Source organism: Bubalus bubalis, chromosome 1 (assembly GCF_019923935.1).
Source record: "Bubalus bubalis isolate 160015118507 breed Murrah chromosome 1, NDDB_SH_1, whole genome shotgun sequence".
Classification (NCBI taxonomy): domain Eukaryota; kingdom Metazoa; phylum Chordata; class Mammalia; order Artiodactyla; family Bovidae; genus Bubalus; species Bubalus bubalis.
The window spans coordinates 8,702,253-8,729,577 of NC_059157.1; the positions used below are offsets into that span (position 1 = coordinate 8,702,253).

Sequence of the window (27,325 nt, forward strand, 5' to 3'; positions counted from 1 at the left end):
GAAAAATATTCTTAAACATAAGTGTTTAGCTCAGCCTTTTTAATCACCTGTTGTTCTGTTCGGAAAATAGACTAATACATATTCTAGGAATTGAAATGTCTCCAGAAAGCTTACAGGAAGTTGTGAACTGGCATTGCAGGCTTCTTTAGATGTGCTCATTTGTAAGCGCCTTGAGGAGAAAGTGCTCGTCTTGCTATTGCTCACAGGCAGATTACTTGCTTTATGTGTGGCAGTGATCCGTGTCCTCATTTACGGCAAGAAGGGCTTTGTGTTCAGTTGTCAAGTGCTGCCTGTGTGTCTCAACACTGTCGATCGCCTGGGATAGCTGTTAAGTGCGATTGCGGTACCCGGAAGGTTGTTCGCGCAGTTGCCTCCTGATTCATCTGCCCTCCTCTCTTCCCAGCTCTGTTGCCCTCCGGCTCGCACGGGCTGAAGGGGTGTGAATTGCAGTACTGCTTCCTGTAGCACAGGACTGCTCGCTTGAGTCGGGACTGTTGAGTACAGAAGGGGCACAGACGTGGCCCTGACCTCATTGGACAGATAATTTGTGGGTTTGATGTGTCGTATACAGGAGGCTTTGGTGTGTCTTTGTGGATGACATTGGTGGAGCATCTCTGACTGACTTGACATTTTTCTAGCCTGCTCTGTTCTTATTGCCGTAGTGTCTCCCTTCATGCAGTGGTTCAACCATTTGAAATTGTCTCTTGAGGCTTAAGGACAAAGAGTAGTTGAAGAATTACCAAGTGTTTCCTCAGCTAATTAAAGAGGCTTGAACCTGTAATCTGACCTACCCTAATCCTGAATTTGTAGCCAGGATTAATCATCTCATGTACCAAAATATGTTATTCTGCTTCAGTTTCTGTCTCCCTTGTATGTGGATTTGTTCATTCTGACTGACTGACGCATCTCTGACTTTCTTTGTGTGTGTGTGTATGTATCTACATATGTATCTTTTTTCCTTATTTTGCTGTTCTTTTGTCCTGTCTATCCTTGTCTTACAGCTATGATCTCTGCCCCACTCAAAATAAAACGGAAACAGAAACTGATCATGCTGTTTCATGATCAGCATCAGCATTTCAGGATTGAAGGTATATTTGTTGATTTAATTTTATATATTAAAAAAAAAAAAATAACCCTGGTAGCTTGAGACTTCTCTCTGTATGTATTTTAAGAAAGAGCATAGTTTCCTAAATCTCAAGCTAAAAATGTGGCTGTTTTTCCTGGTGTATTTGCCTTCAGTTGATTTTTCTGGGAGTTTTGGCCTTGGATAGCTCTAGCATGGGCACAGTGACTATGAATGGCATAGTAGCTCGTTACCAGAGTCACAGCCTTCTCACAGAAGTGCTTTTGCTCTGCATTGTGTGTGGGGCAGCTCGGTAGGAGCACTAACTAGCAGAGACTGGTAGTGCGCCTGACAGCTTTTTCTCATGTGTCACCTGCAGTCCAGCAGCAAACGCTTCTGGCTCTGCCCTCAGTGTGCAGGTTGGTGATTTACAGCCCCAACCACACTGGCCCCCACTTCTTTTGTACAACCTATGAGGTAAGAATGTTTTTAAACATATTATTAAATGGTTGAAAAAATTTAAAGGATAATATTTCATACTTGGCGAAAATTATATGTAATTCAAATTTCAGTGTCTTTATAAAGTTTTATTGAAGCACAGCCACACTTGTTCATGGCTTCTCTCTTCTCTCACACTTAACAGAAGAATTGAGTCGTTTTCAAGGCTTCCCTTGTAGTTCAGTCGGTAAAAAATCTGCTTGCAGTGCAGGAGACCCGGGTTCGATCTCTGGGTTGGGAAGATCCCCTGGAGAAGGAAAAAGCAACCCACTCCAGTATCCTTGCCTGGAAAATCTCATGGACAGAGGAGCCTGGTGGGCGGCAGTTCATGGGGTCACAAAGAGTCGGGCACGACTGAGCGACTAACTGAGTAGTTTTCCGCGAACGTGGTTGCAGCCGCTGTGGCCTGTAGAGGCTAACGCACTCACAGCCTGGCCCTTTCCAGAAGCAGCTTGCCAGACCGCGCACTAGGACACACAGCAGAGCCCATCACGTGCCTCTTCCTCCCCCACTGCTCTCTGGGCCAGACTTTATGCCTTGGCCATTGCTTTTGCTTCCTGATCATCTCCTTGCTTTTGTCCTTGTCTGCCCACATCTACACAGTCAGAGGACTTTTTTTTTTTTAATCAGATTTTGTGACTGTTTTGCTAAAAACCATCTAGTGGTTTACTATCTTGCTCAGTAAGTGTGAAAAGTGTGTCAAGTTTCTCTGTTGATGATTGTAGTGTAAAAGCAGACATGGCAGTATGAGAACAGATGGACATGGCTGAGTTCCAATAAAACTTTATTCACAGGAGCAGGTGCTAAGCTTGATGCGGCCTGTGGGTTTTTTCTACTTCTGCTCTAGATAGTGTGAAAGCTTCCCAGACCCTTTCCTTCCACGTAGCACACATTTCCTGGTGTACGTCCTGCTGTTCTCCTCCTCTGCTGCCCACCAGCCGCCGGACTTTGCTTTTGTCCCCGCACATCCCTGCGTAAGCACCCTTGCACATGCTGGGCCCTCTACTTGGAACGTTACCACCACCACCCACCTCAGTCCCCAGGCAGTATCTGTTATACCTGCTGTGTACCAGATAATGTCCTCAACCTCTGGGATTTATCTGTGAGCAAAACCTAAAACTTAACACCCTATGTAGCTCACTTCAGGAGGAGTGTGTGTGTGTGTGTGTCTGTGTGTGTGTAGACAGTAAAAATAATAGCAGATACAAAAAGTAAAGGATACCATGTGTCATAAGACACATGCAATGGGGAAAAACCAGACTGTGCTGAGAGAGGCCTTGTGGGTAAAGTGACGTCTGCAGAGATCTTTGGGAGTGGCTGTGGGAGGGGGTGGTCTCCAGAGTCAGTGTTGGCATGGCTTGGCTCCCTCCCCTCCTTCCCTGACTGCCCTGTAGAAATTGCAGCTTCACCATCACTCCCGGGACTCCCTAGGGCCATTTTTGTGTTGTTTCTGTGTATAGTACTTACCGCCAGTTGACATACTCTGTATTTTATTTTTGTTCGTCTCCTCCTACTAGAACGTAAGCTCCAAGAGAGCTTTCTTTTTGTTTCCTGGTTTTTACTTAGTGCCTGGCACATAGTTGGTATTCAGTAAGTACACAGTGAATCAGTCAAGGTGAATTGATAACCCCTAGACTATTTCTTTACCAGTAGTATTTTTATCATGCTTATCACCGCATGTATTTACCACTTCTTGGTAAGAAATAGGTTATTGGGTGATAAATACACCCGGAAGCACAGGGGGAAGGAAGTTCAGCAACACCAAGTACTCTTCAAGATGATTTTGTTTCTTTTTAGATCAAATGGCTACATACGTATAGTTAGAAAGATACCACTAAAAAAAAGTGATGTTGAGACTTCCCTCCTGGCCCAGTGGTTTAAGACTGTGCTTTTCCAATATAGTGGGTGTGGATTTGATCTCTGGTTGGGAAACTAAGATCCTACATGCTGCAGGGTGCAGCCAAAAAAAAGAAAAATAAGTAAAATTTTTTAAAAATTTAAAAAGTGACGTGGGAAGGTGGTTGAGGAAGGGAAAAGAACAAGGCTGTGCTTAGGGATACATCTAGATAGGCAGTGACCTGGATGTCCTGCTTCTAAACAGAAATGCCCATAAGAAGTCCGCATGCCCCTCCCCTTGTCCATCATTCTTCTCTTTTTCAATTCAAAATAGCCTCAAAACAGTTGATTTAGAACAGGGGTTAGCAAACTAGGCCCAGCCTGTGAGCCAAATCCTGTCCAGGACCTGTGTTTATATGGACTTCTAGCCAGTTTTATATTTTTAAAGGGTTATTAAAAAAAAGAGAGACTATGCTGTAGATGACACAGGCATTATGTGTCCTACAAAACCTAAAAATACTTTCTGCCCTCCTACAGAAACAGTTTGCTAACCTTTGACTTACAGGTAAGGCACCTTTTGGTTGCTTACAGGGTAGAAAAATATTTCTCTATGGTGGTATTCATAAATAACAGAACTTTAGATTTGGAACAAGTAATCCTTCTCACTTGTTTCAAAGGTTGTGTTGAGACCTGGAAAGCTACCTTAACTTTCTGGGGTAACACAGCTTTCTAGGTATAGACCCCAAGTCCCTAGCTCATTGTTTTTTATGTACCTTTTTTCATATCAGTAAAGAGTGCTGTTCCCTCTTTTGTTATGTCTTAGGCAGACTGTTTTCTTCTAAGCCTAATTTTTATCATCTGTGAAACTGAGAAATTGATACTGTAGGCATTCTGTAATAATTAAATAATGCTATAAGGTACAAGTATACAGTTAAAAGTGCTCAACAGATCACAGCTACTTTATTTCATCATGGTGTAGTTAACAGATTTCTGGTGCCTAAAGCTCATGCCCCTCTCCCTGCCACACACATTTTTTAGGGGGTAGGGTCACTCCGGTCCCCACCTCCATCCTCATCAGCGTCTGCTCTCTGTGTGTGTCCTGTCTCCCTCTGTCCTCTCTCATAAGGATAAATATGATGGCTCACATGGTAATCCAGGATAAATGCATTATCAAAGTGCTTCATTTAATCACATCTGCAAAGATCCTTTTCCAAATAAATTAACATTTACAGGTTCCTGGGATCAAGGCCTAACATCTTTGGGAGCAGTCATTCAGCTTGCTGCTGTAGGTTTTCCTTTCACTTGGGTAAACACCTAGGAGGGAGACTGCAGGGCTGAATGATAAAGGTATGTTTAACTTTATAACAAATTGCCAGGCTGTTTCCACAGTGGCTGTGCTGTTTCACATTTTTACCAGCAATGTTTGAGTTTCATTTGCTCTGCATTCTAACACTTGGTATTGTCATTTAAAAAATGTATTCTAATAAGATATATCACTGTGATTTAATTTGCATTTCCCTAGTGATTAGTCATGTTGAGCATCTTCATGTGCTTATTTATTTATATCTTCTTTGGTGAAATGTATTTTACCGTTTTAAAAATTGGGTTATTTTCTCAGTTGAGTGTGTTCCTTTTTTCACAACTTGGTTCTCCCCAAGCTCATCCTGGGCCCCAGGGACTTCGGAAGATGTCGGTACTTTTGTAATCCTTAGCATTTCTCAGATTTCATTGCTGAGCACTTTCCTTTTTGAGCTTCTAAAACTAAAAAGACTTGAGTCCTTTTCGAGCTCCTAATAGATTTACTATGTAAAAGAGATAGAATCTAAATAAGCGTGTGGTGGGTGTGTTGGTCAGGTCTAGGGTTGTGAAAGAGTGATTTATTCATGCGTGTGAAGAAACTGAAGGAGAGGGAGGGAGCTGGCTCTCTGGCCAGCTGGTCCGAGACTAGAGGACTGTGGGTTCTCGCTTCTCTGCTCTGCCACTCTCTTTGAATTGGTTACGTGGTCTCCTGTCTCAGACATGTTTTCTCTCACTGGTTGTAGGTCTCTTAGAACTCAGATCCTTCTAGCCTCGTGACTCTGAAGGAAAAAAAGGATCCTCTCTTCAGACTTTGTTCAGAAAACCCCTGGGTTTTCAACATGAAGGCATATGCAGATCAGTAAAACAGTCTCTCTGCCCTACTTGAACATCTTAACTCAAGTGTAATGGGAACAAAACAGATTCTTGATTTCTTCCTTCTCCTTTTCCCCATAGTTTTCTTTATATCAGTAAATCCACCCTTTCTCTATCAAAACCAGAGAACAAGAAGTCCTCCTTGATTTCCTTTAAGGCATAGCTCTCTTCTTCGTATCCAGACCGGCACCCTTGCTTGCTGCTCTGTAACCACACTTCTCTTTTTCAGTTTCCGTAATTTGCCAAACTCTTCTTGAGGCCTTTACACCTGCTGTGTGTTTCTGTGCAGTGACTTCCCCTCTGGGCGTCGCTCCTTCTCCGCAGTAGGCCTTTGCCTGAGTGCCACCACCTTGGAGCGGCCCTCTTTCTAAGGCATGTAGCTCCTCCTCCTTTCCCATCTCTTTCCAAACTCTTTATTTGCTTCCCAGTACTCCTTATAACAGCCGAGAGTCATTTGATCCATCTTCCTCTCTTGGATTTTGCCTTTTTGCCGCCAGGCTCTACCTAGTTTGAGTTTGGGGACTGCCATATTTGCCTCTGTGTCTCCGGTTCTCGTTCAGCGTGGGGCATGTGGGGGACGTGAGGGTTTTTGAATGAATGAATCAGAATGCCTTTTACAGTTGGCCTGACTCGGGCTTAGTACTCTCTCAGCGTGGGGCGCCACAATAGGCTCCAAGTGAACCTCTGTTAAGATGCCACACTTAATTTTTTTTTTTTTTTTTTAGTTTTTCTAGTAATAATGATTAATTCTGATATTAATCATAATGTTTATTATTTTTATTTGAATAGAAATAATTTCTAAGGGTTATTTGTAGGCATTGGTCTCAACTAAGTTTAAAATCTTGATTCAAAAGAACAGCCAGAAGAGTCTGATTAGCACTCTTTCCTCTAATACTTAGTGTGGTGTGGCCATGTTATGGGCCAAGTAGGTGTTTGAAAACATCAGTAATAACGTTCACCTTCATGTTGCTCTGTTGTGCTTACCCTGGGAAGCTTCTGTTCAGCTTCTTGTATTGTCTTTTTCTGTCACTTTTCTTGGGATGGTCCATTTATTTGCTGCTCTCTTAATCAGCTCTGGGCAGTTCCAGACAGAGAATCTGAAGTCAAGAATGTTTGGAGATGCAGTAGAACACAAAAACTCTATAACCTGCCTGGGATGCCTCCTGAGTTAGGGAGGTTTAAGGTGATCATGTAACTTGACATCCAAAGCAGGGTGTTTCTGAGCTGAAAGGGACTGCTGAGAAAACAGTTATAACCTGGACCTTCCTGCAGATCCCAGTGATGGGGAGGTGACAGTCTGTTGTTCCAAGGTGGAGTAGGGTGCTCTGAGCCTGAGAGCTTTGGGTTGGGAGGAGGCTTGCCACTTGTGGCCATTGGTTAGCATATATCAACTAAGATCATGGCATCCGGTCCTATCACTTCATAGCAAATAGATGGGGAAACAGTGGAAACAGTGGCTGACTTTATTTTTCTGGGCTCCAAAATCATTGCAGATGGTGATTGCAGCCATGAAATTAAAAGACACTTACTCCTTGGAAGGAAAGTTATGACCAATCTAGACAGCATATTAAAAAGTGGAGACATTATTTTGTCAACAAAGGTCTGTCTAGTCAAGGCTATGGTTTTTCCATTGGTCATGTACGGATATGAGAGTTGGACTATAAAGAAAGCTGAGCACTGAAGAATTGATGCTTTTGAACTGTGGTGTTGGAGAAGACTCTTGAGAGTCCCTTGAACTGCAAGGAGATCCAACCAGTCCATTCTGAAGGAAATCAGCCCTGGGATTTCTTTGGAAGGATTGACGTTGAAGCCGAAACTCCAGCACTCTGGCCACCTCATGCAAAGAGTTGACTCATTGGAAAAGACCCTGATGCTGGGAAAGATTGAGGGCAGGAGGAGAAGGGGACGACAGAGGATGAGATGGCTGGATGGCATCACCGACTTGATGGACATGGGTTTGGGTAGACTCTGGCAGTTGGTGATGGACGGGTGGCCTGGCGTGCTGTGGTTCATGGGGTCACAAAGAGTTGGACACGACTGAGCGACTGAACTGAACTGAGAACATTTTCATCATCACGGACAGTATCATAGAAAGTTCAGTTAAGAACAGGGTGAAAGAGGGAGCCAGGCAGGGCCCTTGGCTTCCCGTAGTCTTTCTGAGGACTGAATGTAAACAGCCAGCCAAGGGGTCTGTAGATCTGTCCCAGTTAGGAGATGCCTTACGGATAAGGTCGAAATCCTAGGATCTGAACCAAATTCTCTTTTTGTTTTCCCACAGGAAACTAGTTTTGTGCTTTGCTATAAAGTTCACTCAGAGAACGCACGGGCTGTGTGATCTGCAGGCGTCTGGCCCACTGCCAGCAGGTCCCTGCGTGTCTTCTGCACTAGCGTAGGATTTTCCCTTCACAACTTCCTGCCAGTTTGTCTGTTGATGGTTGTCGTGCACATGCGCGAGTAGGTTGGAAAGATAGACCTTGAGTAGCTTTTGAGTCTTATTTATGTGAAGCAAATTGGAACTCTTAAATTAGAGGGAGGGCAGAATTTTATAGCCAAGTACGCACTGGAGAATTTTGTCTTCGCTTTTGCAATTCCAATCTGTAATTGAGATGAATAGCTGTGACAGTATGTAGCATGACTGATTCTATAAAGATAAACTTATCACTCCAGAATTGGGTTTACCTTTTTAAATTAGGTAAACATGTGCTTTTTCTTTAAAAAGATTTTTGCTTTTGACAAAGGATGCGAATGTGAAATGTTTTGTGGGAAAACAGAAAAATACATTAAAAGTTGTATGAAGATTGTAAAACACACGCACAGTCACCTTAGGGCCACCTTATATGTACCATTTTTAATGAAGACACTTTTGTTATGCCTTTTCTTAGTTTTCTTTTTTTAACTTCCTTGTAATATGCGCCTTGAATAAATAGAACTATATATGGTTGTTCAGTGAGAATCACAGTTATTGTGAAATTTCTTGAGATAACAACATTAAAAATAGTACTTAAAATTATATTCCTATATAAAGTAGCGACAATGCCTCTTTATGTTTTAATTCAGAGTAATTAGTGGTTACCATTTGGTTTCATTTAATCAAGTCAGACAAGTTATCTCCATTTTATGGCGAGAATGAGTCGAGTAGAGGTAACTAGCTGTGTTTTCAGCGGCTGGCTAAACCAAAGCCTAGCGTTACAGTAGAGGGGAGGGAAGATGTGATGGAAGGCCCTTGGAGTTAGAAGCTGGCCCGCACAGGGCACAGTGCACGTAGTCATATACTGCATAGTTCATCACAAGTTTTTTTTCACGGTCAAAATTTGCTCTGTAGACATTGTTGCATTCAATTTTTGTAATCTTTTTATGAATCAACTAAAGCTTTATCTGTTTTAAAATGTGATTTCCTTCTATACAGATTTCTAGAATGGTGCCCATGCAGATGCCATTAACTGCATGTAGCTAATTCAATTTAAAAAGAATAAAAAATTAATGTAGCTACATTTCAGGTACCTAGTATCCCACATGTAGCCATTGGTTAGCATAGATCTAGACCATTTTCATCATCACGGAAAGTATCATGGAAAGTTCAGTTAAGCACAGCATTAAAGAAACTATCACGAGAGGACAGGGTTTGTTTTTGCTTATAAGCTTTAGGGGTTTTGGCGTTAAAAATGTTAACTTTGAATTATTTATCCTAATGAGCTGGGCTTTATGATTTACTATCTATGAATCAAGCTTGTCATGCTCACACTTGCCCTAATCTTTTAGTCTCTCTGGCTCTGTGTGAATCACTCAGGCTAGGCTGAGGTGTTTGGGGCTAAGTAATACAAAATTTGCAAATGTGTTCTATGTTGTTAATGTTTAACACCTTTTAAACCTTAAAGCTTAATATCTTCCTTGTCAGTAGAGCTCAGATAATGAAATAATGACTACATGGAATTTGAATTAATTGACTGGGGTTGTGAAGGTAACAATTTGAATCCTAATGAACCTCTTGGTCCCAGCAGAACTCTCTGCTCCGTTTTGAAGTTAGCTTCAACTTCGCTTCAGACGCTATACCCTTAAAGTCAGGACTCTCAGCTCAGCGCCTCATTGATCAGTCCACCTGTTATGTCACTCCTCTGGTCTGTCTCTGTCTTACGTTATTTGCTAATTCATCTATGATTACTCATTGCAGTTACCGTTAATTAGATTATGAGCTCCTTGGAAGTAGGAAACCTATTAAACACAAAACTATTTTGTGTTTAAAATACCTGTACTTTTAGAAATTAAGAACTGAAAGAGCCTTTAGAGATAATCATGGCAAATATTATCATTTTACAAATGAAGAACATGAGAGGTGGAGTTGCCCCTCGTTGGAGAACTTGGACCACAGAACTTGGATAGCTTCCTGTCAAGCTGTCTCCTTAATTAGCTGATTTTAAAATTCAAATTGAAGGAAGTCCTAAGCACAACTGTTGGTTGAAGCTACTGTATTTTTGTGTATAAACTATGTCAGTGTAGAACAGAGTTATTTATAACCACTGATTTCAACACACGCTATTTCCTGTTTGTTTCTTATGACACATTCTTAAGGGCAGATTGTATGCTATTTTCAGAGATACAGCATTTTGATCTTGAAAAGTCATTTTTGGTTTTAGACTAAAATAGATTAGTTTCTCAGGTTAAGTAAATACTCAGGTTTTTGTTTTGTTTTTTCCATGTATTGCGTTTGGTAGCAGTGACTCATATAATGTGTCATGGGGTTGGAGTATCTATTTATTGAAACTAATGGTGTTGAGTTTCTACGAGCTCTAAATTCTGATCTGTACTTTCATATTTCAGTTCCAGTTTTGGTTTCAGTATTATTGTGTACACAACAGACACACACACACACACACTCCGGAGTGCTAAGAACAGCAAACTTTCCTACACATACTACGTTTCTGGGGCATCTGAACTGTTTCTTAAGGTTCATTTTTATTCTCTGTAGTTATTGGCAAGGAACTATGTTAGGTGTGTATAAGGTAACTGCGTCAGGTGTGTGTAAGGTGGTTGTTGTCACACAGGATGCTTTTGCTTCTCAGCAGTGTTGCAGGTTTCTTTCCGTGGCAGCATGTGCTTGTACTGGGCATGGGCCAGGCCAGCTCAGGCTCTTTCTGTGGACGCTAGTTGCTTGCGCACGGGGTTAGAATACCTCCCTATCCCCTTCCTTTTTCCAAGAACTGACAGCAGTTTCAGAAGGGAGTCGTTTCTCGTGAATTAGGACTTTATGACTTTCTTCTTTCCAAAGACAGTTCTGTCTTCTGCAATTGTTCTTTGGGTGGAGTGCACCTGTGTGTGTGTGCATGCGTGTGTGTGCGTGTGCAGCATTTGGATCTGTGCAGCGGCAGCGCACTGGCTTTCCAGACACGCTTTGTATAGTAGCGGCGTGTGCGGAGGGGCGGGCAGCCTGCACAGCAGTTTCTCTCCTCCCCCTGCTCTCAGCCTCGCTCCCTCCCGCAACCTGGTGACATTACATGGATGGATGCGCCGGCTCGGAAAGCAGCAGAAGGAGCGGAGTGTCTGCCAGAGTCGTGCAGCGTGAGCCAGGCTGGCTGCTCCAGCTCGCCTCCCCGGCTCTTCTGGTGTGTGCGGTCTGCGTGCTTAGGGCTCGCCGTGTAGAGCCTGACGTCACCGTGTTCTCCTCCTCAGGACACTGTTCTTTCTTCTGAAAAGCTGCTGGCCTCAGGCTTCATGCCTGTGAAACACTTCAGGCTTTATTTATACTGTTATGGGGGTAGTGTTAAGGATGAAATATATTGACATCTGAAAGAGTTTAGTTGGATAGAATACCAGCGTGGGGCGTGAAGACACAGCATCAGTACGCGTGTGCCTGGGCAGCCTCTGGGTGGTGTAGACAAGTACCGTCCTGGTACCTCCCTGAGCTTATTACACTGCTTAAAAAAAAAAAAAAAAAAAAAAAAAATCTGTTCTTCAGGAAGAGGGATGTCTCCTCAAAGGACTTTGAAGACAGCTGAGAGAAGTACTGATTTTTAACCATAGATCAGCATTGCAGATAGACCCTTCTAGAATAGAAGTGATTCCATTTATTTACTGTGTTGAATTAAAGAAGATAATATGAGATCTGGAAGTTTGCGGTTCTTATTTTCAAGACTGCTAATGAAGTTGAGTATCTGAACTGTGTAAAATGTGTCAGTGATTGTAGAGAAATTAGATTTTATGCTTTTCTATAGTTTGGTGAGGCTGTTTAAATCCATGTCTGAAGAAAATGGTTTTAGCTATTAAGGAAAGATTTATATAAACCTTTAAAAAATAAGATGAAGTCCTGCTTTTTTTTTCATTTTAGGAAAGCATTATTATGAATAGGTTCATTAGGGTGCCTTTAACTATAGTATTTTCATTGTATTTGTCCCTTCTCTTGTGTTACCTGTATTCTAATGTATTTTTAATGTGTATGTTCTGTTTTTACAACTAGATTCTAAGACCCAGAAGCAAGGAACTAGTTTTGTTGTATCTTGTTTCCCCAGCATCACATTCAGTGTCCTTCTGCGAAGTAGGTGCTGCGGACAGTAGCGAGTGGAGGTGCGCTGAGGGTGAGGCTTGGTGAGGTCGTTTTACCTGCCAGTCATCTGAGGCTTCCGTGCAGAAGCCCACAGACTGGGTGGCTCAAAACAGAGACCTTTCTCTCCTCACGGTTCTGGAGGCTAAAGGCCACGGTGAGAGCTCCAGCAGGGCTCGTTTCTCCTGCGGCCTCTCTCCTTCTCTTGCAGACGGTCACCTTCTTTTTCTCTGCGTGCACACACTCCTGGGGTCTCTTCCTGTTCCTACAGCACACCAGACCTCTCGGCTTGGGGACCCACTCTTGTAATCTCTCTTAACTTTAACTCCTTAAGAGTCCTGTCTCCAGGTACAGTCCTGTTGAGGGTTAGAACTTCAACATATGAATCCTGGAGAGATACAGTTCCGTCCGGAACACTGACCTGAAGATAGACATGCTGAGTTACTAAGGTAGGAAATAACACACGTTGTACACCTGTAACTAACACATCATCGTTAATCAAGTGTGCTCCAATATTAAGTTAAAATTTTAAGAAAAGATATGAGATGACATATCAGTCAAGATGCAGTCGGAAAGCAGCAATCACCAGAGGATGGAGGTGGTTCTGAGAGAGCTGTTAGCAGCTGCAGACCGCAGCCGACCGTGCTGCTCGGCCGGCCCTTGCCGGCCCCAGAGACAGGCCGGAAGGGGCACGTCCACTCTCTGCCACTCACTGTCTGCTCGCCCTCCTGCGCCCCGGTTGCTGGGGCCTCCTGGGAAGGCGGTGGAGTGAGGAGAAGTGAAGTGGGCCCTCTGAGCCCAGCGTTACAGAGCCGCCTGAGGGTGAGTGTGGAGCTGAGAGACGACAGCCTCCTGGCTGGCACAGATACTGCCGATGGGAGCCAGCCTCGCTGAAATGCACTCGGCAGCGTGTGTCAGAAATCTTAGGAAGGAGTAGTTCTTTGACCCAGCAATTCCAGGTCAAGAAATATATCCTGAGGAAACAGTCCCCAAAGTGAGCAAAGATGTATGTATAAGGGTATTTGATTATAGTATTGGGTATAATAAAATATTAGAAACATTAAATGTTCATCTATATTGGTTAAGTTATCTTAGAATATGTAATGAATGTTTTTTAGCCATTAGAAAGATGATGTTGATTTAGATTTATTGATGTGGAAATAAAGGTAACAAAAATAAGATTATACATTACATGTCATATGAGCCTATTTATGCATGTGTTTTAAACTGTCTGTAGAGGAAAAGTTGAGAACAGTGTATATGAACAGAAACTGCACAGTTCCAGATTGAAGCACGTAGGCTCTGCAGCCAGCATACCTAGGTTTCTGTCTGGGCTCTGCCGCGTTAATCTTTCTGGGGATCTGTTTTCTCATCTGGAAAACGGTGATCAGCGTCCCTACCCCATAGGGTGGTTGTTGGGTCTAAATGTGTTGGTGCCTGTAAAGTGTATATGACAGCGCTTCGGGTGCTCAGTGGATAGTGGTTATTGTCAGAGAGGAAGAGGAGGGGGAATTTTACTGTCTTCTCTCTCTTTCTTACCTAACTTTATAAACAAGGATATGATGATTATGAAGATAAAGTTTTCTATTAAAACTAAAAATGAACACGCCACCCAAGTTGTAATAAGCATTCTCGCTTCCTTCTGGCGGTCCTGGAACCTGTAGGTGGGGGAGCCTTTCCCACTGCAGCCGCACTGCGAGGCTGGTCTCCCCGGCGGCTCCTGCCTCCCGCCGCACAGGTCCCCCGATGCCCCGGGCCGGGCTCTGGGCCGTTGAACCGTCGTCATGCCGCGGCTCCCTGAGTGGCCCTCTGTGCTGCTCCTGGAAGAACCAAACTGAAGTTCCCTCACTATTTTTTTCATTACTGAAAAGTTGCTCACTTCTCTTTTTCATGTGGAGTGCAAATTTGAAGATTTCTGTTGTAGCACAGAAACAGTCTTAGAATGGAGTGTTATACAGTTCTTCACAGTCCTTTGACCAACCTGCTTTTTAGAACTTATTCCCGGCCACCTCCTTCTCCACACTCCGTCCTCCTTCCGCTTCCTTGACCGTCTGTCAGTACCCTCTCTCTGGGTTTCTTAGGCAGGCAGTTTGCCTTCCTTGTTTACCAGGACTCTAAGGTGCTGTGCTAAAACACAAGAGCTCTCTTTAGCAGGGACCTGCCCTGGCTTCTGCATTTTTGTTTTTCTTATACCCTCCTTAATCATTCTCTGGAATTGGAAAAAAGAGGTAAAAGATTGCTTTCCTTTTTTAAACAAGCTTGGTTTTGGCCTTGTGCCGCTTGCGAGATACCAGTTCCCTGACCAGGGATTGCACCCTGGCCCGCGGCAGTGACAGTGCCGTGTCCTGACGCCTGGTGCCGCGGTTCCCTGAGATCGGGTTCTCATTGCTGCGATGACGCGCCTCGTTGAAGGCAGGGGAGGACCCTTGGTCAGCTTCCGTTTTAAGTGTGTAAGATTACATTCTGCCACATATTATTAGTGATAGCGTTACTGTTCACCAGTGATGAAACTCAGCCTTTCCCATCTGTAAGGTCTTTCTTTTTTTAAGAAATTATTGTATCTTTAGGTTGAGTCACTGAGTTGAAGCTTTTGACTAGAGTTAGTACTCTAGTTATTGAATTTAGAGTATATACCTGACTTTGAGTGTTAACTTTAATCACTTGACTAGTCGTGTGGAGCCTTTGGCAGTGTTTTTAGTCTTTGGTAAAGTGCATGTGTAATGGTTTTTGAAGGCCCTTCCAGTTCCAGACTGACAGTAGCAATGCACTGCATGTTGTGTGAGATACGGGCAGTTAGTATTTGGGGTCGGACTTGAGGAAATGACGCTGTTTGCCAATTTGTTACTTGTTTTAGACCTTAGTTTGGTCAGAATAAATACTGGTAAATAAATGTCTCTTAAAAATGTAAGGGAACACAAAAGTCTTGTTGAACATCTTTCTCCTTGTAAACCATCACTTTTGTATATTTTTAGCATAGAAAATATTCTTTTGCTAATGCTCTTATACTCAAGTACCTGTCGAGTTCTTTTTTTTTTCAAGTGGTTATTGTGTGTGCAGAAAGACTTAAAAAAAAAACTTAATACAGTCATGCAAATAAATGCCATATATAGAAAGTCTGTTAGTCCATAGAAAATTTTAATCACTGTGCCTTTTGAGGGAGTCAGAACAAAAATTTGCTCTGACTTAAAAAATAGTCACTTAACAGAGGTAAACTTTGAAGGATAGATACAGTTTTGAAGCGGGGTATAAGAAACCAGCTGTTTTAGGTGCTTATGTTTGAGTTACAGTCTCGTAACTTTATCTCATTTAATTTTCTTGGTAACTTGAAAGGTAGGTATGTTGTACCATTTTGCAGCAAAGAGTTATGTGACACGGCCAATGTGATGCTGTAAGTAAGGAACCCAGTCTGTCCCTAAGCTCTACTGAGTTGATTCTTAGAGGCAGGGATACAGAGAACTTCGAGGGATGGGGTAAAATAATCTGGAGAAAGAGCATTGAGTATGACATTTGAAGACAAGTGAGTAGTTGGGAGTAGATGAAGATAGTGTGAGAAAGGCAGTCGGTGTGTGGTGGAGGGATGGCATACCAGTGACAGGAGCTGGCAGAGGGGGTGTGTAAGTGTGAGCCAGGCAAGTAACTGGGTTAAAGACGGTAGTATTTTAGGAGGATTAAACCAGGTGGCAGTAGAGGTAAATAACCTTCCTGCCAATGCAGGAGACAAAAGAGATTTGGGTTCGATCCCTGGGTCAATCCCTGGGTCTGGAAGGTCCCCTGGAGGAGGGCATGGCAGCCCACTCCAGTATTCTTGCCTGGAAAATCCCATGGAGAGAGGAGCCTGGTGGGCTACAGTCCAGAGGGTTGCAAAGAGTCAGACACGACTGGAGCAGCTTCACACATGCCCACGATCTGGACTATCTGGTAGTCGTGTGCAGAAACACATCAAAGAAAGACTGGTCAGTCCGTGTAGAAGATTGTATTGGTGATGTGACTCAGAATTAGGGGAGAGCCCTGGGTGTATAAAAGAAACAGAAGTAGGAAGGAAAGGCCACAGAGGAAGGGAGCGGCAGGCAGAACTTGGCAGTGTCGGGTTTGGATGAATGAGGAAATTGATACGTCTGACCAACAGAAAGCAGAGCTTTCAAATAACTGGGGAATATGGGAAAAAAGACAACTCGTTACGATTTCTTAGTGTAGAATTTAAATCTAGCAAATATGCATATTATCGTTTTTGATCTCACCTCTGATTAAGAAACAGAAAGTTGTTATACTACCTTGACAGATGATTGCTTTCTCATCTAAATGTGCAGTAATCTATATACATAGTAAAAGTGTAAATTGAAATTGATCATTACTGATCTAATTATATCATTAACTTATTTTCTTTCCCCAATGATCTTGTTATTATATCTAATTGTAGAAGTCATTGAATGAACTCATCATAATAAAAGAACTCAATTTAGTACCCCTATTAAAGCTTTGTAATGGCTAATTGGTTATGTTGGAACTGATTAGAATTATGCAAGGTTACCTTATTGTAGACTATAAATAGTAGAGAATGGACTCTTTTCCAGGCCATTCATGTTGTTTTATTACTGTGTTTCTTTTACAACTGTATACATTTAAGGAAAAGATTGTCCTGAAAAAATGTTTAATAAGCAACCATAGAGTACTTAATAGCATATGGGGTGCTGAAGAATTTGAAGGGATTAAATCCTGCCCAAGTATATCTCCCCTGAAGGTTATTGATTCTTGGAGGAAAGGCTTTGAGTAAGTAACTGATAAACCTGTTTGGAGCTAAGCAAAATTTTGTTGTGTTTTAATTTCAATAAATGCTTATTTAGTACATACTGTGTGCAAGGCACTTAAGACATGAATCAAGAGTTGTAGGGTAATTGCTGCTTACCTAGGGTTGTCTTTCTCCCTGGAGGGGTAAATGGGAGCCCAGTCTTGTCTGGAGAATCCCATGGACAGAGGAGCCTGGCAGGCTGCAGTCCACTGGGTTACAAAGAGTAGGGTACAACTGAGCTACTAACACTAGGGTTGTCTTTCTGGAAAAGATGAAGACAGGTTGAATTCTAAACTGTTGGGAAGGCTTTGGGAGAAGCATGAGCTCGCCTGAGGCCATTGGTCGTGAAGAGCTGGGCAAGGCCGAGAGGAGGGCTCGCCCAGCTGGAAGAGGACGGCGTAAGTTAGAATGTCCAGCCTTCTCCACAGAGTACAGTGCCTCCCAACATTCCCTAAAGTGAACTCTTTCTTACGGGCCACTTTGCTTCCCTTCTAGTATTGGAAATAACAAATCATGCAATCATTCTCTCAGAGAGCTTGCTTTAGAGTTTTGTGTGTGTATGTGTGTTAAGTGGTTAATGTGAAAAGTGAAACCAGTTTAATTGGTTTCTAATTATTTTGTATGGGTTTTGTTTTCTATTTACTGACATTTGTAAGTGCTTTGAAAATGTGAGTCCTGATTCTCTTATCTTATCAAATTTTATTTTATATTACAGTACTTACCAAACAGTAGCCTTTATAAGACATTTTATTCTTTGTATAGTATTTTGAAAACCTAGCAGTATTTGTTTTCGCTGTGCTCTCGGTCACTGAGCAACGTTTTGCTTCCCTTCACTATACTGTACCTAAGAGTAGTCAGTTTTCCTCTTTTCCAAGCTAAGACTTACCTCCTCTTTATCCTTTGGGTACTTATTATTAATGTATATAGCAAAGCCATTCTTTTCGCTTTATTATACATAACAATACTTTAGCAGTACATGTTATCAACTAATAAATTATATTTCTGCTGAAAATTATTTAAGTTTCAAGTTGTGTGAAATAAATATCTATGTAAGAAAGTTAATTGGCAGTTAAATTTACTTTACTTGATTGTAATTGCAGGAGAAGAAAGACAGGATAAACAGATAGCTCTGAACCACTAGAAGAATTCAAAGAGGTAGGTGAGGCCCACAGCTTGAGGAGAAGTTAAATACAAGGACGAGAAGTTTCGGGGCTGGATTTGAGGGGAGCTTGTGGTTCAGAACCCAGCCGGGTCAGATACGCAGCGGTCAGAAAGAGGTTTCTGCTTGAGACTGAGTGGTGCTTGATTGCAGGTTATAGTAGTTTCTTCTCATCTTCATCAGTTTTGGCCTTATTACTTAAATCATCTTAATGCTTAGACTTGTTTTACAAGAAAAACTTTAAGGCATTAAGGGTGAGATTTCTTCATGTAATTCGATGAAAAGGTAGCCAACTTCAGGGTAGGCACAATGAGAATAAAATGGCTCATGGTTAAATTCAGTTACCAGAATTTGTTATTAGTGATTAAAAACATTTTCATTTTGGGGAGTGTTAAAACTGTATCTCTAATTTCTACTCGAAGGAACAGTCAAAAGACACAGGTTTTCAAGATGAGGACAGAGTATAGTACTTGCTTCTCACCTTCATCAATTTTGACCTTACTACTTTAATTATCTGACTTGTGAGAATATGAAAAATCTATACCACTTATTTTTTTTGTTCATTTTTTTATTATGGTAGAATTTACATAAAAATTTAAAACATTTTTTGGTGTACAGTTCAGTGGCATTGAGTATATTCACAGTGTTTTGAAGCCATTGCTGCTATCATTTCCAGAAGCTTTTCATCATTTTAAAATCTGCTTTTATAGAGCCGTATAGATATTTTGTATCGAAGTCTAAGGAAGAACCATATGACTATTATTACTGCTTAGTGCATGTTTGAGTAATTCAAGGAATTATATGAATTATGTATTTCTTTCATACTCTTAATATTGGCTCTGCTAACTTGTCTTAATCATTTCCAGTGGTCATAAAATGAGAATTTGTAACTTTTAAGAAGTCACAAAGCTTTATTACCTCAGAGTCTGTGACATGATCACTTAAAGGTTTCTGAAATCATAAATCTAAGTTTACAAATGCAGTTTTGTCCTTGAAAATTCTGGTGATCACAGTTCTAGAATTTATCATTCAGTTCAGTTTTGAAAGAAATAATTAAAACAGATTCTTGATTATCCTTTATGTTAGTGTTTAGAAACAGAGACGACATAAAGATAGATTTGAGGTCCTCAGAAGATATGAGAACATAGAGACAAAGACAAGTATATAGTGGTATTAAAAAATTAAAGTCAAGTGTGGGAAAAACTAAAATTGTACTTTAATAATGATGTATTTCGGCACCTAGAAAATGTTACATTTGAGATTGTCTAAATGATTGTGTCCAAAATTTTTTTTTTCATGTTTTAACCTCATGTAATAGAGAATATTGGGCAAAATTTTTGCTGTCCTTTTTTTCCAAAGGTATATCCCAAAACCCAAGTCCGAATGCTCCGCGGCCTTCGGCCTACGTACCAGAACCTCTGCTGCGTATTTGTCTCAATGCTGCCATCTAGTGATTATTGTGGGTTTCTCAACATGGAGCTTAAGGCAGCCTGTGTCACTCCTTGACACAGTACAGTCTAGAGGCCTCTGGCCACAAACCTCCCCCTGCTTTTGAGAAGTCGAATAGCAGTGGGTTGCGGTGGCAGAAATCTTATTTAGTTATTGAGACCATGTAATCACTTGGAAACAGTAGTTCAGTTCAGTTGCTCAGTCGTGTCCGACTCTTTGAGACCCCATGGACTGCAGCACGCCAGGCCTCCCTGTCCATCGCCAACTCCGGGAGCTTGATCAAAGTCATGTCCATCGAGTTGGTGATGCTATCCAACCATCTCATCCTCTGTCATCCCCTTCTCCTCCTGCCTTCAGTCTTTCCCAGCATCAGGGTCTTTTCCAATGAGTCAGTTCTTCGCATCAGGTGGCCAAAGTATTGGAGTTTCAGCTTCAGTATCAGTCCTTCCAATGAACATTCAGAACTGATTTCCTTTAGGATTGACTGGTTGGATCTCCTTGCAGTCCAAGGGACTCTCAAGAGTCTTCTCCAACACCACAGTTCAAAAGCATCAATTCTTTGGTGCTCAGCTTTCTTTATGGTCCAACTCTCACGTTCATACATGACTACTGGAAAAACCATAGCCTTGACTTTCCGGACCTTTGTCAGCAAAGTAATGTCTCTGCTTTTCAGTATTCTGTCTAGGTTGGTCATAGTTTTCTTCCAAGGAGCAAGCGTCTTTTAATTTCATGGCTGCTGTCACCATCTGCAGTGATTTTTGGAGCCCCCCAAAATGAAGTCTCTTACTGTTCCCACTGTTTCCCCATCTATTTGCCATGAAGTGATGGGATCGGATGCCATGATCTTCGTTTTCTGAATGTTAAGTTTTAAGCCAACTTTTTCACTCTTTCACTTTCATCAAGAGGCTCTTTAGTTCTTCTTCACTTTTTGCCATAAGGGTGGTATCATCTGCATATCTGAGGTTATTGATATTTCTCCTAGCAATCTTGATTCCAGCTTGTGCTTCATCCAACCCAGCATTTCGCACGATGTACTCTACATATAAATTAAATAATCAGAGTGTTTTTATATTATTGAGATTATTATTGAACTGAACATAGCTCTGTCAGGCTCATAACCAACTCATTGTTCTTTCTGCCGCTGCTGCTGCTAAGTCGCGTCAGTCGTGTCCAACTCTGTGCGACCCCATAGACGGCAGCCCACCAGGCTCCCCCGTCCCTGGGATTCTCCAGGCAAGAACACTGGAGTGGGTTGCCATTTCCTTCTCCAGTGCATGAAAGTGAAAAGTGAAAGTGAAGTCGCTCAGTCGTGTCCGATTCCTAGTGACCCCATGGACTGCAGCGCACCAGGCTCCTCTGTCCATGGGATTTTCCAGGCAAGAGTACTGGAGTGGGGTGCCATTGCCTTCTCCATTGTTCTTTCTAAGATACTGTTTTTCTTATTGTTTCCAGTTTTTCAGGGTAATTTAACTAATGCACTGAACAACACTTATTAAATGCATATTATATGCTAGACACTGTTCTTAGTACTAGGAATATAATCCTCAGCAAACAGAAATCATAGCTTTCATGTAGTTTACATTTCATTGGGGGAACAAATGGTAAGATACACATACAATACTTCAATTAGTGAGAAGAGTTTAAGAAGAAAAAATAAAGCAGGGAAGGGAGATACGACTTTTTGTGGTTGGCGAATTGTTTTGAGGTGTTAGATGGAGTGGTCAAAGAGAATCTTACTGAAGGCGACTTTTGAGTAGAGGTCTGAAGGATCTAGGGAAGTGCTCTCCAGACAGAAGGAAAGCAGGTGCAAAGGTCTTGGGACATCTGACTTGTAAAGAAAGAGCAAGCAGGAAGGAGTAGAATGTGAAAGTGAGAGAGAGCCGTAGCAGGTGAGGTTGGAGAGGCCCTGTGGGTGGGTGTGTGTGTGGGGTGGGGTGGGTACAGGTCACAGAGGGTCTTGAAACTGGATGTCTTTGGGCTGGATGAGAGGTGGGCGCCAAGCTACAGGCTCACTCTGGCTTCTGTGTTTAATGGTGTGGGGCATCATTTGCTGCAGTTTTTTTTCTCTTGTTTTATTAGCAGTAGGAGTAGATTTACTTTATAGAGATATAAGAATGATGAGATATAAGGACTATGTTTTGACAGTTCTGGGATCAGGGTTTATATGGCATATTGTGTGTCTATACATATTTTTACAGATTTGCTCTTGGATTATCAATTGTTCTTGTTTTATTTTTGTGATACAGGATAATTAAAATCAGCTGGTAGAGTATTACTTGGAAAATATTATGAATATCACTACTCCAGTACATTTCAGGCTCACCTCTTAAAATGAGCAAACAATGTAGTGTTAGCCTGTCTCAGTGATCTTCATACTCAATCATATTTCGGGAATGAGAATCATCTGGAGTTGTAATTTTTTTCACACTTCATGGTACAGTTAGATCAGATCAGATCAGATCATATCAGTAGCTCAGTCGTGTCTGACTCTTTGCGACCCCATGAATCGCTGCACACCAGGCTTCCCTGTCCATCACCAACTCCCGGAGTTCACTCAGACTCAGGTCCATCGAGTCAGTGATGCCATCCAGCCATCTCATCCTCTGTCGGCCCCTTCTCCTCCTGCCCCCAATCCCTCCCAGCATCAGAGTCTTTTCCAGTGAGTCAACTCTTCGCATGAGGTGGCCAAAGTACTGGAGTTTCAGCTTTAGCATCATTCCTTCCAAAGAAATCCCAGGGCTGCTCTCCTTCAGAATGGACTGGTTGGATCTCCTTGCAGTCCAAGGGACTCTCAAGAGTCTTTTCCAACACCATACTTCAAAAGCATCAATTCTTTGGCGCTCAGCCTTCTTCACAGTCCAACTCTCACATCCATACATGACCACAGGAAAAACCATAGCCTTGACTAGACGGACCTTTGTTGGCAAAGTAATGTCTCTGCTTTTGAATATGCTATCTAGGTTGGTCATAACTTTTCTTCCAAGGAGTAAACGTCTTTTAATTTCATGGCTGCGGTCACCATCTGTAGTGATTATGGAGCCCAGAAAAATAAAGTCTGACACTGTTTCCCCATCTATTTCCCATGAAATGATGGGACCGGATGCCATGATCTTTGTTTTCTGAATGTTGAGCTTTAAGCCAGCTTTTTCACTCTCCACTTTCACCTTCATCAAGAGGCTTCTTAGTTCCTCTTCACTTTCTGCCATAAGGGTGGTGTCATCTGCATATCTGAGGTTATTGATATTTCTCCCGGCAATCTTGATTCCAGTTTGTGTTTCTTCCAGTCCAGTGTTTCTCATGATGTACTCTGCATATAAGTTAAATAAACAGGGTGACAATATACAGCCTTGACGTACTCCTTTTCCTAATTAGAACTAGTCTGTTGTTCCATGTCCAGTTCTAACTGTTGCTTCCTGACCTGCATACAAATTTCTCAAGAGGCAGATCAGGTGGTCTGGTATTCCCATCTCTTTCAGAATTTTCCACAGTTTATTGTGATCCACACAGTCAAAGGCTTTGGCATAATCAATAAAGCAGAAATAGATGCTTTTCTGGAACTCTCTTGCTTTTTCCATGATCCAGCGGATGTTGGCAATTTGATCTCTGGTTCCTCTGCCTTTTCTAAAACCAGCTTGAACATCAGGAAGTTCACGGTTCACATATTGCTGAAGCCTGGCTTGGAGAATTTTGAGCATTACTTTACTAGCGTGTGAGATGAGTGCAATTGTGTGGTAGTTTGAGCATTCTTTGGCATTGCCTTTCTTTGGGATTGGAATGAAAACTGAACTTTTCCAGTCCCGTGGCCACTGCTGAGTTCCCCAAATTTGCTGGCATATTGAGTGCAGCACTTTGACAGCATCATCTTTCAGGATTTGGAATAGCTCAACTGGAATTCCATCACCTCCACTAGCTTTATTCGTCGTGATGCTTTCTAAGGCCCACTTGACTTCACATTCCAGGATGTCTGGCTCTAGGTCAGTGATCACACCATCGTGATTATCTGGGTTGTGAAGATCTTTTTTGTACAGTTCTTCTGTGTATTCTTGCCATCTCTTCTTAATATTGTCTGCTTCTGTTAGGTCCGTACCATTTCTGTCCTTTATCGAGCCCATCTTTGCATGAAATATTCCTTTGGTATCTCTGATTTTCTTGAAGAGATCCCTAGTTGTTTTCCTCTATTTCTTTGCATTGATTGCTGAAGAAGGCTTTCTTATCTCTTCTTGCTATTCTTTGGAACTCTGCATTCAGATGTTTATATCTTTCCTTTTCTCCTTTGCTTTTCACTTCTCTTCTTTTCACAGCTATTTGTAAAGCCTCCCCAGACAGCCATTTTGCTTTTTTGCATTTCTTTTCCATGGGGATGGTCTTGATCCCTGTCTCCTATACAATGTCACGAACCTCATTCCATAGTTCATCAGGCACTCTATCTATCAGATCTAGGCCCTTAAATCTATTTCTCACTTCCACTGTATAATCATAAGGGATTTGATTTAGGTCATACCTGAATGGTCTAGTGGTTTTCCCTACTTTCTTCAATTTAAGTCTGAATTTGGCAATAAGGAGTTCATGGTCTGAGCCACAGTCAGCTCCTGGTCTTGTTTTTGTTGACTGTATAGAGCTTCTCCATCTTTGGCTGCAAAGAATATAATCAGTCTGATTTCGGTGTTGACCATCTGGTGATGTCCATGTATAGAGTCTTCTCTTGTGTTGTTGGAAGAGGGTGTTTGTTATGACCAGTGCATTTTCTTGGCAAAACTCTATTAGTCTTTGCCCTGCTTCATTCCGTATTCCAAGGCCAAATTTGCCTGTTACTCCAGGTGTTTCTTGACTTCCTACTTTTGCATTCCAGTCCCCTATAATGAAAAGGACATCTTTTTTGGGTGTTAGTTCTAAAAGGTCTTGTAGGTCTTCATAGAACCGTTCAACTTCAGCTTCTTCAGCATTACTGGTTGGGGCATAGACTTAGATTACTGTGATATTGAATGGTTTGCCTTGGAAACCAACAGAGATCATTCTGTCGTTTTTGAGATTGCATCCAAGTACTGCATTTTGGACTCTTGTCGACCATGATGGCCACTCCATTTCTTCTGAGGGATTCCTGCCTGCAGTAGTAGATATAATGGTCATCTGAGTTAAATTCACCCATTCCAGTCCATTTCAGTTCGATGATTCCTAGAATGTCGACATTCACTCTTGCCATCTCTTGTTTGACCACTTCCAATTTGCCTTGATTCAGGGACCAGAGATTCCAGGTTCCTATGCAGTATTGCTCTTTACAGCATCAGACCTTGCTTCTATCACCATCACATCCACAGTTGGGTCTTCTTTTTGCTTTGGCTCCATCCCTTCATTCTTTCTGGAGTTATTTCTCCACTGATCTCCAGTAGCATATTGGGCACCTACTGACCTGGGGAGTTTCTCTTTCAGTATCCTATCATTTTGCCTTTTCATACCATGATACAGTTAGGGATGTGCCAAAACAAACCACACAGTTAGCTGATTAGTACTTCTATTTGATCCACACAGAAAACCTCATAGATTTATGTTGTAACCTAGATGATTTATTTAAACCACTTTTTTGCTTGTAGTTCATCAGCTGAAATGACTAATTCTCAAAGTACTATAACTCTTCCCCAAATTGTGCTTAAAAAGTGCCCTGAAATTTAATAAAATAAAAAAAAAAAGCCCTGGAATTATATCAGTTAAGTTACAATATCATGATCACTGTTGGTAATAGTATTCTTTACAGGTTCCGGTTTTTTTGGTAGCTAAAATATCTATTCTTTTTATGCTTGGTCTTGTGAGGTCAGAGAAGAGACACCCTCAGTGTAACGTGGTTAGGTCGAGGACACAGCGGCTGCGCTGCCCTGTGTTCCATGTGCTCTCTGCTGTAAAGCACCTGTTGACGTCTTCTGTCTTTTCCTGACTGACATGTAAGGGTTTTTCTGTGTAGTACTGGATATGAACATTTGTTAGTTAAATGTGCGTTATCTGCCTTTATGTGGCGTGCGTGCCTGCCTCTTCACTTCTTTGATGGTGTCTCTCTGGTCTTCCATGCTTCTCTGTTCCCTGCCCCTGGTCAGTTACCCGTCAGTCCTGCCAGATCTGCCTTTTATACTCCTCTTATGTCTCTTCTCCAGTCCTTTGTCAGTGCCTTAATGCAGGCCCTTGTTACTCACGGCCTGGATCACACGTAGATCATATTCCTTCCCGTCCATTTCCAGCCACTTACACAGTGACTTTTTAAAACTTCAAATCTTGCTCATATCATTCCTCTGTTAAAATCTTCTAGTGGTCCAGAGAGGCTGCAGCATAAAGCTCAAACCTCATGACCTTACTTCTGCCTTCTTAGAGGTTACTTCAAGCTTCTGCTCCTGTATAATGTCTTTCCCACGTTTTCCCCTGGTTCTTTTCAAAGGAAGGATGTGGCTGTCTTTACCACAGCACAGTTGTTAAAAGACAACTTCCAGCTGTTCATCTCTCATTTCATCTCTTGGCTGAGCAGTACTGTTAGTTTGCTTGTTTGGACGTTTTTATATTGATGTACCATTGAGCTCTCTGACTAGTCTATTTCTTTTCCAGGCTTTTTCCTCTGCCAGTCCCTTACATATTGGTGTTCTTGGCTCTCCTTTCCACCTGTTCTCCATGGGAAAACCCATCAACTGACGGCGTTACGGGTTCTGGATTCCAGATTCAACTGATTTGGATCCACAGTTGGTTGAATTCAAGGATGTGGAACCTAGGGATATGGAGGGCTGACTATGACTTCTAGATTTTAATTTCCAAATCAACCTTTCTCTTGAGCTCCAGATCCATGGACATTGCTCCTTGGATGTTTCATAGGCATTTTAAGCTCTATTAAGACCCAAACTAAGCTCATTCCACCCACCTCTCTCAAATCTGATTCTCGATGATTCTGTGTTTTCTTTTAACATCCCCTTCAGGTATGCCTGCGCCTGTCAAATAACTCCAGGAAGCCTTTGCGGGTCCCACTTGCACCTCATTGATCACCTGGTCGTTTGTCTCCCACTCTTGTCCGTCTGCCACGATACCTGTAGACATTTTATCTGCTCTCCCCGGTAGACCGAAAGCACCTGGGGAGCTTTGTGTCACCGTCCTGCACCCTGCTTAGCGTAGTTGAGAGGTGCCTGAGAGTACCTCCCGATGAAACACACCTGAAACCAGACTCATTGGCTCTTTCCTTTCCTCCTTACTCTTCTTGGGGATGGCTTTCACCAGACTCATCGGCCCTTCCCTTTCCCCTGACTCCTCTCGAGGATGGCTTTCATAGCTGATGATGTCACCACCTTTTCCGTTAAGTTGCTGTTGTTGTTCACTTGTTGGGTCGTGTCGTGTTTAATTCATTTCCTTTTCTGTTACTTCCACTGCTGGTTGCTTTCTGAGCCCGTAGCTAGTTTTGCATTTCCATTCCCTTTCCCCCAGTCTGCCTTTTTTATTGCTACGGGGTTTTTTTTCTCAAGTACAGGTGATCGTCTGTTGGTTCAGTAACTATTGTTCTTCTTTTCTGCAGGGTGAAGTCCAACTTCTTTATAAGACATTCAGTGGCAATCTTAAAGAACTGATCTAGTCTCCCTCTCTTGTCCCCCCACGCCCCCACCCCTGCTTATCACAGAAACTCTATCTTTAAAGTACTAGCCTTGGCAGACTGTACACCACAGTTCACCCTGTTTGTACTACCTGTATTGCCCTTCTCTCCATCCACTGCTGTGGAGGAACCTAGAGACCTAGGTTTAAACCTGCTTTTAACAGTTACTATCTGTTGTCCTTGGAGAAGCTTCTTAGATTACCATAACACCCATGTATTAAGTA

At 42.2% G+C, this 27,325-nt stretch overlaps 1 protein-coding gene across 5 annotated transcripts in view; it reads left to right on the forward strand.

The window, feature by feature from the left end:
- KAT6A (lysine acetyltransferase 6A) overlaps positions 1–27,325 on the forward strand; it is a 108,779-nt gene that overhangs the window by 26,811 nt on the left and 54,643 nt on the right. Inside the window, exon 1 of one of the 5 annotated variants that reach the window (XM_044928570.2) lies at positions 7,554–12,550. The exons of 3 other annotated variants lie outside the window; for them this stretch is intronic. The gene's annotated coding sequence lies outside the window, so the exon portion shown is untranslated. Of the gene's footprint in view, positions 1–7,553; positions 12,551–18,015; positions 18,043–27,325 lie in introns of those variants that run through there. One more of the 5 variants, XM_044928596.2, reaches the window with a different exon arrangement.